This window comes from Dama dama, chromosome X (assembly GCF_033118175.1).
Source record: "Dama dama isolate Ldn47 chromosome X, ASM3311817v1, whole genome shotgun sequence".
Taxonomy (NCBI): domain Eukaryota; kingdom Metazoa; phylum Chordata; class Mammalia; order Artiodactyla; family Cervidae; genus Dama; species Dama dama.
The window spans coordinates 165078005-165090584 of record NC_083714.1 but is presented as its reverse complement, the minus strand read 5'-3'; positions in this window follow the sequence as shown (position 1 = coordinate 165090584).

The following is a 12580-nucleotide window of genomic DNA, read 5'->3' as shown; positions in this document are numbered from 1 at the left end:
ACCCCTGCATTAGGACTGGTATAATGACTGCTACAGGTAGTAGGTTTTCCACCGCAACTGTAACATCTACCCCTGCATTAGGACTGGTATAATGACTGCTACAGGTAGTAGGTTTTCCACTGCAACTGTAACATCTACCCCTGCATTAGGACTAGTATAATGACTGCTACAGGTAGTAGGTTTTCCACCGCAACTGTAACATCTACCCCTGCATTAGGACTGGTATGATGACTACTACAGGTAGTAGGTTTTCCAGTGCCACTGTAACATCTACCACTACATTAGGACTAGTATGATGACTGCTACAGGTAGTAGGTTTTCCACTGAAACTGTCACATCTACCCCTACATTAGGACTAGTATAATGACTGCTACAGGTAGTAGGTTTTCCAGTGCCACTGTAACATCTACCCCTACATTAGGACTAGTATAATGACTGCTACAGATAGTAGGTTTTCCACCGCAACTGTAACATCTACCCCTGCATTAGGACTAGTATAATGACTAGTACAGGTAGTAGGTTTTCCACCGCAACTGTAACATCTACCCCTGCATTAGGACTGGTATAATGACTGCTACAGGTAGTAGGTTTTCCACCGCAACTGTAACATCTACCCCTGCATTAGGACTGGTATAATGACTGCTACAGGTAGTAGGTTTTCCACCGCAACTGTCACATCTACCCCTGCATTAGGACTGGTATAATGACTGCTACAGGTAGTAGGTTTTCCACCGCAACTGTCACATCTACCCCTGCATTAGGACTGGTATAATGACTGCTACAGGTAGTAGGTTTTCCACCGCAACTGTAACATCTACCCCTGCATTAGGACTGGTATAATGACTGCTACAGGTAGTAGGTTTCCCACTGCCACTATCACATCTACCCCTGCATTAGGACTGGTATAATGACTGCTACAGGTAGTAGGTTTTCCACCGCAACTGTCACATCTACCCCTGCATTAGGACTGGTATAATGACTAGTACAGGTAGTAGGTTTTCCACCGCAACAGTAATGATCATGTACCACTACATTAGGACTAGTATGATGACTACTACAGGTAGTAGGTTTCCACTGCAACTGTAACGATCATCTATCCCTACATTAGGACTAGTATAATGACTGCTACAGGTAGTAGGTTTTCCAGTGCCACTGTAACATCTACCCCTACATTAGGACTAGTAAAATAACTACTACAGGTAGTAGGTTTTCCAGTGCCACTGTAACATCTACCCCTACATTAGGACTAGTATGATGACTACTACAGGTAGTAGGTTTTCCACTGCAACAGTAACGATCATCTACCACTACATTAGGACTAGTATAATGACTGCTACAGGTAGTAGGTTTTCCACCGCAACAGTAATGATCATGTACCACTACATTAGGACTAGTATGATGACTACTACAGGTAGTAGGTTTCCACTGCAACTGTAACGATCATCTATCCCTACATTAGGACTAGTATAATGACTGCTACAGGTAGTAGGTTTTCCAGTGCCACTGTAACATCTACCCCTACATTAGGACTAGTAAAATAACTACTACAGGTAGTAGGTTTTCCAGTGCCACTGTAACATCTACCCCTACATTAGGACTAGTATGATGACTACTACAGGTAGTAGGTTTTCCACTGCCACTGTAACATCTACCCCTACATTAAGACTAGTATAATGACTACTACAGGTAGTAGGTTTTCCAGTGCCACTGTAACATCTACCACTACATTAGGACTAGTATGATGACTGCTACAGGTAGTAGGTTTTCCACTGCAACTGTCACATCTACCACTACATTAGGACTAGTATAATGACTACTACAGGTAGTAGGTTTTCCACTGCAACTGTCACATCTACCACTACATTAGGACTAGTATAATGACTGCTACAGGTAGTAGGTTTTCCACCGCAACTGTAACATCTACCCCTGCATTAGGACTAGTATAATGACTAGTACAGGTAGTAGGTTTTCCACCGCAACTGTAACATCTACCCCTGCATTAGGACTAGTATAATGACTAGTACAGGTAGTAGGTTTTCCACTGCAACTGTAACGATCATCTACCACCACATTAGGACTAGTATAATGACTACTACAGGTAGTAGGTTTTCCACTGCAACTGTAACATCTACCACTACATTAGGACTAGTATAATGACTACTACAGGTAGTAGGTTTTCCACTGCAACTGTAACGATCATCTACCACCACATTAGGACTAGTATAATGACTACTACAGGTAGTAGGTTTTCCACTGCAACTGTCACATCTACCACTGCATTAGGACTAGTATAATGACTACTACAGGTAGTAGGTTTTCCACTGCAACTGTAACATCTACCACTGCATTAGGACTAGTATAATGACTGCTACAGGTAGTAGGTTTTCCACCGCAACTGTAACATCTACCACTGCATTAGGACTAGTATAATGACTGCTACAGGTAGTAGGTTTTCCACTGCATCTGTAACATCTACCACTGCATTAGGGCTAGTATAATGACTAGTACAGGTAGTAGGTTTTCCACTGCAACTGTCACATCTACCACTACATTAGGACTAGTATAATGACTACTACAGGTAGTAGGTTTTCCACTGCAACTGTAACATCTACCACTACATTAGGACTAGTATAATGACTACTACAGGTAGTAGGTTTTCCACTGCAACTGTCACATCTACCACTATATTAGGACTAGTATAATGACTACTAGAGGTAGTAGGTTTTCCACTGCAACTGTAACGATCATCTACCACTACATTAGGACTAGTATAATGACTACTACAGGTAGTAGGTTTTCCACTGCAACTGTCACATCTACCACTGCATTAGGACTAGTATAATGACTACTACAGGTAGTAGGTTTTCCACCGCAACTGTAACATCTACCACTGCATTAGGACTAGTATAATGACTGCTACAGGTAGTAGGTTTTCCACTGCAACTGTCACATCTACCACTACATTAGGACTAGTATAATGACTACTACAGGTAGTAGGTTTTCCACTGCAACTGTAACATCTACCACTACATTAGGACTAGTATAATGACTACTACAGGTAGTAGGTTTTCCACTGCAACTGTAACATCTACCACTGCATTAGGACTAGTATAATGACTACTACAGGTAGTAGGTTTTCCACTGCAACTGTAACGATCATCTACCACTACATTAGGACTAGTATAATGACTACTACAGGTAGTAGGTTTTCCACTGCAACTGTAACATCTACCACTGCATTAGGACTAGTATAATGACTACTACAGGTAGTAGGTTTTCCACTGCAACTGTAACATCTACCACTATATTAGGACTAGTATAATGACTACTACAGGTAGTAGGTTTTCCACTGCAACTGTAACGATCATCTACCACTACATTAGGACTAGTATAATGACTACTACAGGTAGTAGGTTTTCCACTGCAACTGTCACATCTACCACTGCATTAGGACTAGTATAATGACTACTACAGGTAGTAGGTTTTCCACTGCCACTGTAACATCTACCCCTACATTAAGACTAGTATAATGACTACTACAGGTAGTAGGTTTTCCAGTGCCACTGTAACATCTACCACTACATTAGGACTAGTATGATGACTGCTACAGGTAGTAGGTTTTCCACTGCAACTGTCACATCTACCACTGCATTAGGACTAGTATAATGACTGCTACAGGTAGTAGGTGTTCCACCGCAACAGTAACGATCATGTACCACTACATTAGGACTAGTATAATGACTGCTACAGGTAGTAGGTTTTCCACTGCATCTGTAACATCTACCACTGCATTAGGGCTAGTATAATGACTAGTACAGGTAGTAGGTTTTCCACTGCAACTGTCACATCTACCACTACATTAGGACTAGTATAATGACTACTACAGGTAGTAGGTTTTCCACTGCAACTGTAACATCTACCACTACATTAGGACTAGTATAATGACTACTACAGGTAGTAGGTTTTCCACTGCAACTGTCACATCTACCACTATATTAGGACTAGTATAATGACTACTAGAGGTAGTAGGTTTTCCACTGCAACTGTAACGATCATCTACCACTACATTAGGACTAGTATAATGACTACTACAGGTAGTAGGTTTTCCACTGCAACTGTCACATCTACCACTGCATTAGGACTAGTATAATGACTACTACAGGTAGTAGGTTTTCCACCGCAACTGTAACATCTACCACTGCATTCGGACTAGTATAATGACTGCTACAGGTATAGGTGTTCCACCGCAACAGTAACGATCATGTACCACTGCATTAGGACTAGTATAATGACTGCTACAGGTAGTAGGTTTTCCACTGCAACTGTCACATCTACCACTACATTAGGACTAGTATAATGACTACTACAGGTAGTAGGTTTTCCACTGCAACTGTAACATCTACCACTACATTAGGACTAGTATAATGACTACTACAGGTAGTAGGTTTTCCACTGCAACTGTAACATCTACCACTGCATTAGGACTAGTATAATGACTACTACAGGTAGTAGGTTTTCCACTGCAACTGTAACGATCATCTACCACTACATTAGGACTAGTATAATGACTACTACAGGTAGTAGGTTTTCCACTGCAACTGTAACATCTACCACTGCATTAGGACTAGTATAATGACTACTACAGGTAGTAGGTTTTCCACTGCAACTGTAACATCTACCACTATATTAGGACTAGTATAATGACTACTACAGGTAGTAGGTTTTCCACTGCAACTGTAACGATCATCTACCACCACATTAGGACTAGTATAATGACTACTACAGGTAGTAGGTTTTCCACTGCAACTGTAACATCTACCACTACATTAGGACTAGTATAATGACTACTACAGGTAGTAGGTTTTCCACTGCAACTGTCACATCTACCACTGCATTAGGACTAGTATAATGACTACTACAGGTAGTAGGTTTTCCACTGCAACTGTAACATCTACCACTGCATTAGGACTAGTATAATGACTACTACAGGTAGTAGGTTTTCCACTGCAACTGTAACGATCATCTACCACTACATTAGGACTAGTATAATGACTACTACAGGTAGTAGGTTTTCCACTGCAACTGTCACATCTACCACTGCATTAGGACTAGTATAATGACTACTACAGGTAGTAGGTTTTCCACTGCTACTGTAACATCTACCCCTACATTAAGACTAGTATAATGACTACTACAGGTAGTAGGTTTTCCAGTGCCACTGTAACATCTACCACTACATTAGGACTAGTATGATGACTGCTACAGGTAGTAGGTTTTCCACTGCAACTGTCACATCTACCACTACATTAGGACTAGTATAATGACTGCTACAGGTAGTAGGTTTTCCACCGCAACTGTAACATCTACCCCTACATTAGGACTAGTATAATGACTGCTACAGGTAGTAGGTTTTCCACCGCAACTGTAACATCTACCCCTGCATTAGGACTGGTATGATGACTAGTACAGGTAGTAGGTTTTCCACCGCAACTGTAACATCTACCCCTACATTAGGACTAGTATAATGACTGCTACAGGTAGTAGGTTTTCCACCGCAACTGTAACATCTACCCCTGCATTAGGACTGGTATAATGACTGCTACAGGTAGTAGGTTTTCCACCGCAACTGTAACATCTACCCCTGCATTAGGACTGGTATAATGACTGCTACAGGTAGTAGGTTTTCCACTGCAACTGTAACATCTACCCCTGCATTAGGACTAGTATAATGACTGCTACAGGTAGTAGGTTTTCCACCGCAACTGTAACATCTACCCCTGCATTAGGACTGGTATGATGACTACTACAGGTAGTAGGTTTTCCAGTGCCACTGTAACATCTACCACTACATTAGGACTAGTATGATGACTGCTACAGGTAGTAGGTTTTCCACTGCAACTGTAACATCTACCCCTACATTAGGACTAGTATAATGACTGCTACAGGTAGTAGGTTTTCCAGTGCCACTGTAACATCTACCCCTACATTAGGACTAGTATAATGACTGCTACAGGTAGTAGGTTTTCCACCGCAACTGTAACATCTACCCCTGCATTAGGACTAGTATAATGACTAGTACAGGTAGTAGGTTTTCCACCGCAACTGTAACATCTACCCCTGCATTAGGACTGGTATAATGACTGCTACAGGTAGTAGGTTTTCCACCGCAACTGTCACATCTACCCCTGCATTAGGACTGGTATAATGACTGCTACAGGTAGTAGGTTTTCCACCGCAACTGTCACATCTACCCCTGCATTAGGACTGGTATAATGACTGATACAGGTAGTAGGTTTTCCACCGCAACTGTAACATCTACCCCTGCATTAGGACTGGTATAATGACTGCTACAGGTAGTAGGTTTCCCACTGCCACTATCACATCTACCCCTGCATTAGGACTGGTATAATGACTGCTACAGGTAGTAGGTTTTCCACCGCAACTGTCACATCTACCCCTGCATTAGGACTGGTATAATGACTGCTACAGGTAGTAGGTTTTCCACCGCAGCTGTAACATCTACCCCTGCATTAGGACTGGTATAATGACTGGTACAGGTAGTAGGTTTTCCACTGCCACTATCACATCTACCCCTGCATTAGGACTGGTATAATGACTGCTACAGGTAGTAGGTTTTCCACCGCAACTGTAACATCTACCCCTGCATTAGGACTGGTATAATGACTGCTACAGGTAGTAGGTTTTCCACCGCAACTGTCACATCTACCCCTGCATTAGGACTGGTATAATGACTGCTACAGGTAGTAGGTTTTCCACCGCAACTGTCACATCTACCCCTGCATTAGGACTAGTATAATGACTGCTACAGGTAGTAGGTTTTCCACTGCCACTGTCACATCTACCCCTGCATTAGGACTGGTATAATGACTGCTACAGGTAGTAGGTTTTCCACCGCAACTGTCACATCTACCCCTGCATTAGGACTGGTATAATGACTGCTACAGGTAGTAGGTTTTCCACCGCAACTGTCACATCTACCCCTGCATTAGGACTGGTATAATGACTGCTACAGGTAGTAGGTTTTCCACCGCAACTGTAACATCTACCCCTGCATTAGGACTGGTATAATGACTGCTACAGGTAGTAGGTTTTCCACCGCAACTGTAACATCTACCCCTGCATTAGGACTGGTATAATGACTGCTACAGGTAGTAGGTTTTCCACCGCAACTGTAACATCTACCCCTACATTAGGACTAGTATAATGACTGGTACAGGTAGTAGGTTTTCCACTGCAACTGTAACATCTACCACTACATTAGGACTAGTATGATGACTACTACAGGTAGTAGGTTTTCCACTGCAACTGTCACATCTACCCCTGCATTAGGACTGGTATAATGACTGCTACAGGTAGTAGGTTTTCCACCGCAACTGTAACATCTACCCCTACATTAGGACTAGTATAATGACTGGTACAGGTAGTAGGTTTTCCACTGCCACTGTCACATCTACCCCTGCATTAGGACTGGTATAATGACTGCTACAGGTAGTAGGTTTTCCACTGCCACTGTCACATCTACCACTACATTAGGACTGGTATAATGACTGCTACAGGTAGTAGGTTTTCCACCGCAACTGTAACATCTACCCCTGCATTAGGACTGGTATAATGACTGCTACAGGTAGTAGGTTTTCCACCGCAACTGTCACATCTACCCCTGCATTAGGACTGGTATAATGACTGCTACAGGTAGTAGGTTTTCCACTGCCACTGTAACATCTACCCCTGCATTAGGACTGGTATAATGACTGCTACAGGTAGTAGGTTTTCCACCGCAACTGTAACATCTACCCCTACATTAGGACTAGTATAATGACTGGTACAGGTAGTAGGTTTTCCACTGCCACTGTCACATCTACCCCTGCATTAGGACTGGTATAATGACTGCTACAGGTAGTAGGTTTTCCACCGCAACTGTAACATCTACCCCTACATTAGGACTAGTATAATGACTGGTACAGGTAGTAGGTTTTCCACTGCCACTGTCACATCTACCCCTGCATTAGGACTGGTATAATGACTGCTACAGGTAGTAGGTTTTCCACTGCCACTGTCACATCTACCACTACATTAGGACTGGTATAATGACTGCTACAGGTAGTAGGTTTCCCACTGCCACTGTCACATCTACCACTATGACAACTACTACCGACATGACTGCTGCTACAGTTGTGAGCACCGCTACAATGACTAAAGCCATTAGGACTACTGCAGTTACTACCCCCAGCATTATGTTTACTACTAGGACTGTGATATGGACTGCTGTAACTCCTTCTGGTGTTTCCACAAGTGTTGCTGCTGCTACAACGGCTACAGCAATGAGTACCACGAGACCTGTTCCTGTCCTTATTACAACTACACCAACTCTGACGACTGACAACAACAGTGGCCACTAAAATTACTGCTACTGTTATAGCCACGGCTACTACAGAATGCCAAGAGCTCACTCGCTGGCAAAGACCCTGATGCTGGGAGTGATCGGGGGCAGGAGGAGAAGGGGACGACAGAGGGTGAGATGGCTGGATGGCATCACCGACTCGATGGGCACGATTCTGAGTGGACTCTGGGAGTTGGTGATGGACAGGGAGGCCTGGCGTGCTGCGGTTCACGGGGTCGCAAAGAGTCGGACACGACTGAATCGACTTAGCACGCATTGCAATAGTGCAGAAGAGACCTTTTATGGACCCAGACTCACCTCCAAAGTTGGCATGGGCAACTGGGGGTTTATAGCCAACGAGCAGGTGGGGGTCAGTGGATGGAAAAAAGTCACTGGTTGGGGGACTTGTGCCTAAACTGACCTCACAGGATTCCTGCCGAGGGTTTGGGCAGGGTGACGAGACACCATTTGGGGTTGGTGGGGCACGAGGAACCTGACCAGATGTTGAGACAAACGGACACAGAGTCAGCCACACAGGGTCTGGAGGAGCACGCAGACGCTTCCACATTTATGAACTGGGTGACCTGCAGGACAGTGACTCAGGCATCCGGCTTCAATATTCTCATTTACAATTAACGGCCAGGGATTCCCCGGGTGCTCCAGTGGTGAGGACCCCGCTTGCCAACGCAGGGGACACAGGTCCCATTCCCTGGTCCGGGAAGATCCCACATGCCGCTGGGCAGCTAGGCCCGTGTGCGCCAACCACAGAAGCCCATGTTCCCTGCTGGCTCTGCGACAATAGAAGCCGCTGCAAGTACAGGCATTCCACTGCACGCAGAGGCCCAACACGGCAACTGCAGACTAGCCGCCACTCTCCTTTGCAACCAGAGAAAAGCCGGCAAAGCAGTAAAGACTCGGCACGGCCAAAAATAAATAAAAATGATTTCTCCAAACATTCTTGAGAGAGGAAATCCTGAGTTCTCATCACAAGGACAAAAATATATATATAAAAAGGAATCATGTCTTCCACGAAGTAGCTCATGGAACGCACACACTCTTTGGTCACACGGACAATCACACTCACCAGGAACCGATTCACCGATTCTAGAGGTGGCGTGCGAGTTTAGTCTCTGCCGAATTGGATCGCCCTGCTTCCACTTTTGGTGGATTTGTAAAGTCAAGAGACTCTCCTGAGTTTCTGAAATTATGAAAAGGATAAAACCATTTCAGCAGATTCATGGAGGGTTGCATCTCTTTCCCAAACAACTGTAAATTTTTTTTTTTTTAATTTTTGTAGCACATGCCAGTTAAGGGGATTTTAGCAAATACTATAATTATTAATATTTTACTTACTTATTTGGCTGTGCTACATCTTAGTTTCAGTGTGTGGAATCTAATCCCCTGACCAGGGATAAAACCTGGGCCCCCTGTCTTGGGAGTGTGCAGTTTTAGCCACTGGATGACCAAGCAAGTAAGTCCCCAAATACTTTAATTCTTAAGATAGATTTCAATTCCAAATTTTCATGTGAGAAGACCGGTCCCCCTTTCTGTTGTTTGAACTTATCAAGTCATGTGTGACTCTCTGCAGTCCCATGGACTGCGGCCCACCAGGCTCCTCTGTCCATGGGATTCTCCAGGCAAGAATACTGGAGTGGGTTGCCATTTCTTTCTCCAGGGCATATTCCTGACCCAGGGATCGAACCCCCATCTTCTGCTTTGCAGGAACACTCTTTACCACTGAGCAACCTGGGAAGTCACACTCTACTTTTATTTATTATTATTATTTTTAATTTTTTTAATTTTTATTTTTTTTCCCACCGTACTTCTAAACGCCACTAATTTACAGAGGAAAGCAGCTAACACATAATGATAAACTTTTTTTGATTTTGTCCCTCAGAGAAGAATATGCAGATTATTTTGTCATCATTAGAAAATCCTATTAAAAATATTTTATCCCCAGTTCCAGAGCTTGAAGGATCTGAAGACAAGGATGACTTGGCTGTGACCTGATTATTGCAAAACTTTAGTAAATCATAATCTGTTTCTGCTTCCTCGTTTTTTGATATTTTTTGAAGTGCGGATTAAGAACCAAACCCTCTTTACTCTTTCTAACTGCTCTGTAGGCAAAAAATATGCATAATGCAAAGAATGTTTGATTTAGGGCATAAATCTATCTGGCTGGATATTCATTAGTTTACTTAGAAACTGGTTTCCTCTCCACACCCCAAGTCTGCAGCACACTCCAAACTGCAATATATTGTTGTTCAGTCACTAAGTTGTGTCCGACAGTTTGTGACCCCATGAACCGCAGCACGCCAGGCTTCCCTGTCCATCACCAACTCCCGGAGTTTGCTCAAGCTCATGTGCATCGAGTTGGTGATGACATCCAACCATCTCATCCTCTGTTGTCCCCTTCTCCTCCCGCCTTCAGTCTCTCACAGCGTCAGGGTCTTTTCCAGTGAGTCAGCTCTTTGCATCAGGTGGCCAAAGTATTGGAGTTTCAGCTTCATCATCAGTCCTTTCAATGAATACTGAGGACTGATTTCCTTTAGGATGGACTGGTTGGATCTCCTTGCAGTCCAAGGGACTCTCAAGAGTCTTCTCCAACACCACAGTTCAAAAGCATCAATTCTTCGGTGCTCAGTCTTCTTGATGGTCCAACTCTCACATCCATAGATGACCACAGGAAAAACCATAGCTTTGACTAGACAGACCTTTGTCAGCAAAGTGAGGTCTCTGCTTTTTAACACACTGTCTAGGTTTGTCTTAGCTTTCCTTCCAAGGAGCAAGCATCTTCATTTCACAGCTGCAGTCAATGTCCACAGTGATATTGAATACAATATTGTTAATTGTATTAACTGTACTGAAAATTATTTTAACACTACTTTGGGAGTAAAAGATAATTCTACAGTCCCTTCACTGTGGAATTTTTAATAATGATTTTTTTCCCCCTCATCAATGCTTGGCAGTCCAATATCACTGTGTCATTTCTCGTAGCTGAGATGAAATGAGGTCAAACCCATACTGGTTCTTCTGTTACTCTTATCTTTCCATGAGCACTTGTAGTTTTTTTTTTAATCTTTTGGACAATGCTACCAGAACACGTGCAGAATTGGTTTTCTTTCAAATTTGCACAGAGAAGTCGGTATGTAGTCATTTATCTATTTCTTGGCTTCCAACATTCATCCTTCATCATTTCTACAGTTAGTGTTTCTGGGCTATACAGCCCATATTCCTTTGTAGGAAATCCTGTTTCCAGTTTGGCTTTGGTGAATGTTCTCCATGTCTCTAAATTGACGTTTTATCCCCTGCAGCATTTGAAACTTTCCTCTGCATGCTGGAAACATTTCTTTCCTCCTCACTTTTCTCCTTCACCAAAAATTGATTTCTCACCGTGGAAAGTGCCTGCATTCCTACTTTAAACTCCGAGGCCATGTTTATCTATTTCGTGCACACTACTGTGTCTCTGTTTATTTCTCAGGATCAAATACCCCAATTTTCTCTGAATCTCAAAGATTTTTAAATCACATTTTTGTTATGAAAATCTTTTCTTTCCATAGTTGGAATGTACTCAGCTTACAGTGTTGTGTTCGTTTTGGATGTGCAGCAAAGAGATTCCATTACACATATATTTTTCAGATTCTTTTCCCTTATACATTATTACCAGGCAATCAACACAGGTTCTTGTTCCATACAGAAGGACCTTGTTAGTTGTTCAGTCGTGTCTGATCTTTGTGACCCCGTGGACAGTAGCCATCCCGGCTCCTCTGTCCATGGGATTCTCCAGGCAAGAATACTGCAGTGGGTTGCCATGACCTCCTCCAGGGGATCTTCCCCACCCAGGGACTGAACCTGGGTCTCCTGCACTGCAGGCAGATTCTTTACCATCTGAGACACCAGGGAAGCCCGTATATATATCGGTGTGTGTTATCTTATTTTACATATAGCAGTGTGTATATGTCAATCCCAAACTCCTAATTTACCCCTTCCTCCTTTTTTCCTTCTTTTTCAATTACTCTGGTTTGTATTTTATATGGTTTTGGGTCAGGAAGATCCCCAGGAGAACAGAATGGCAACCCACTCCAGTATTCCTGCCTGGAAAATCCCACGGACAGAGGAGCCTGGTGGGCTACAGTCCATGGGGTCACAGAGAGTCAGACAACGACTGAGCGACTAATA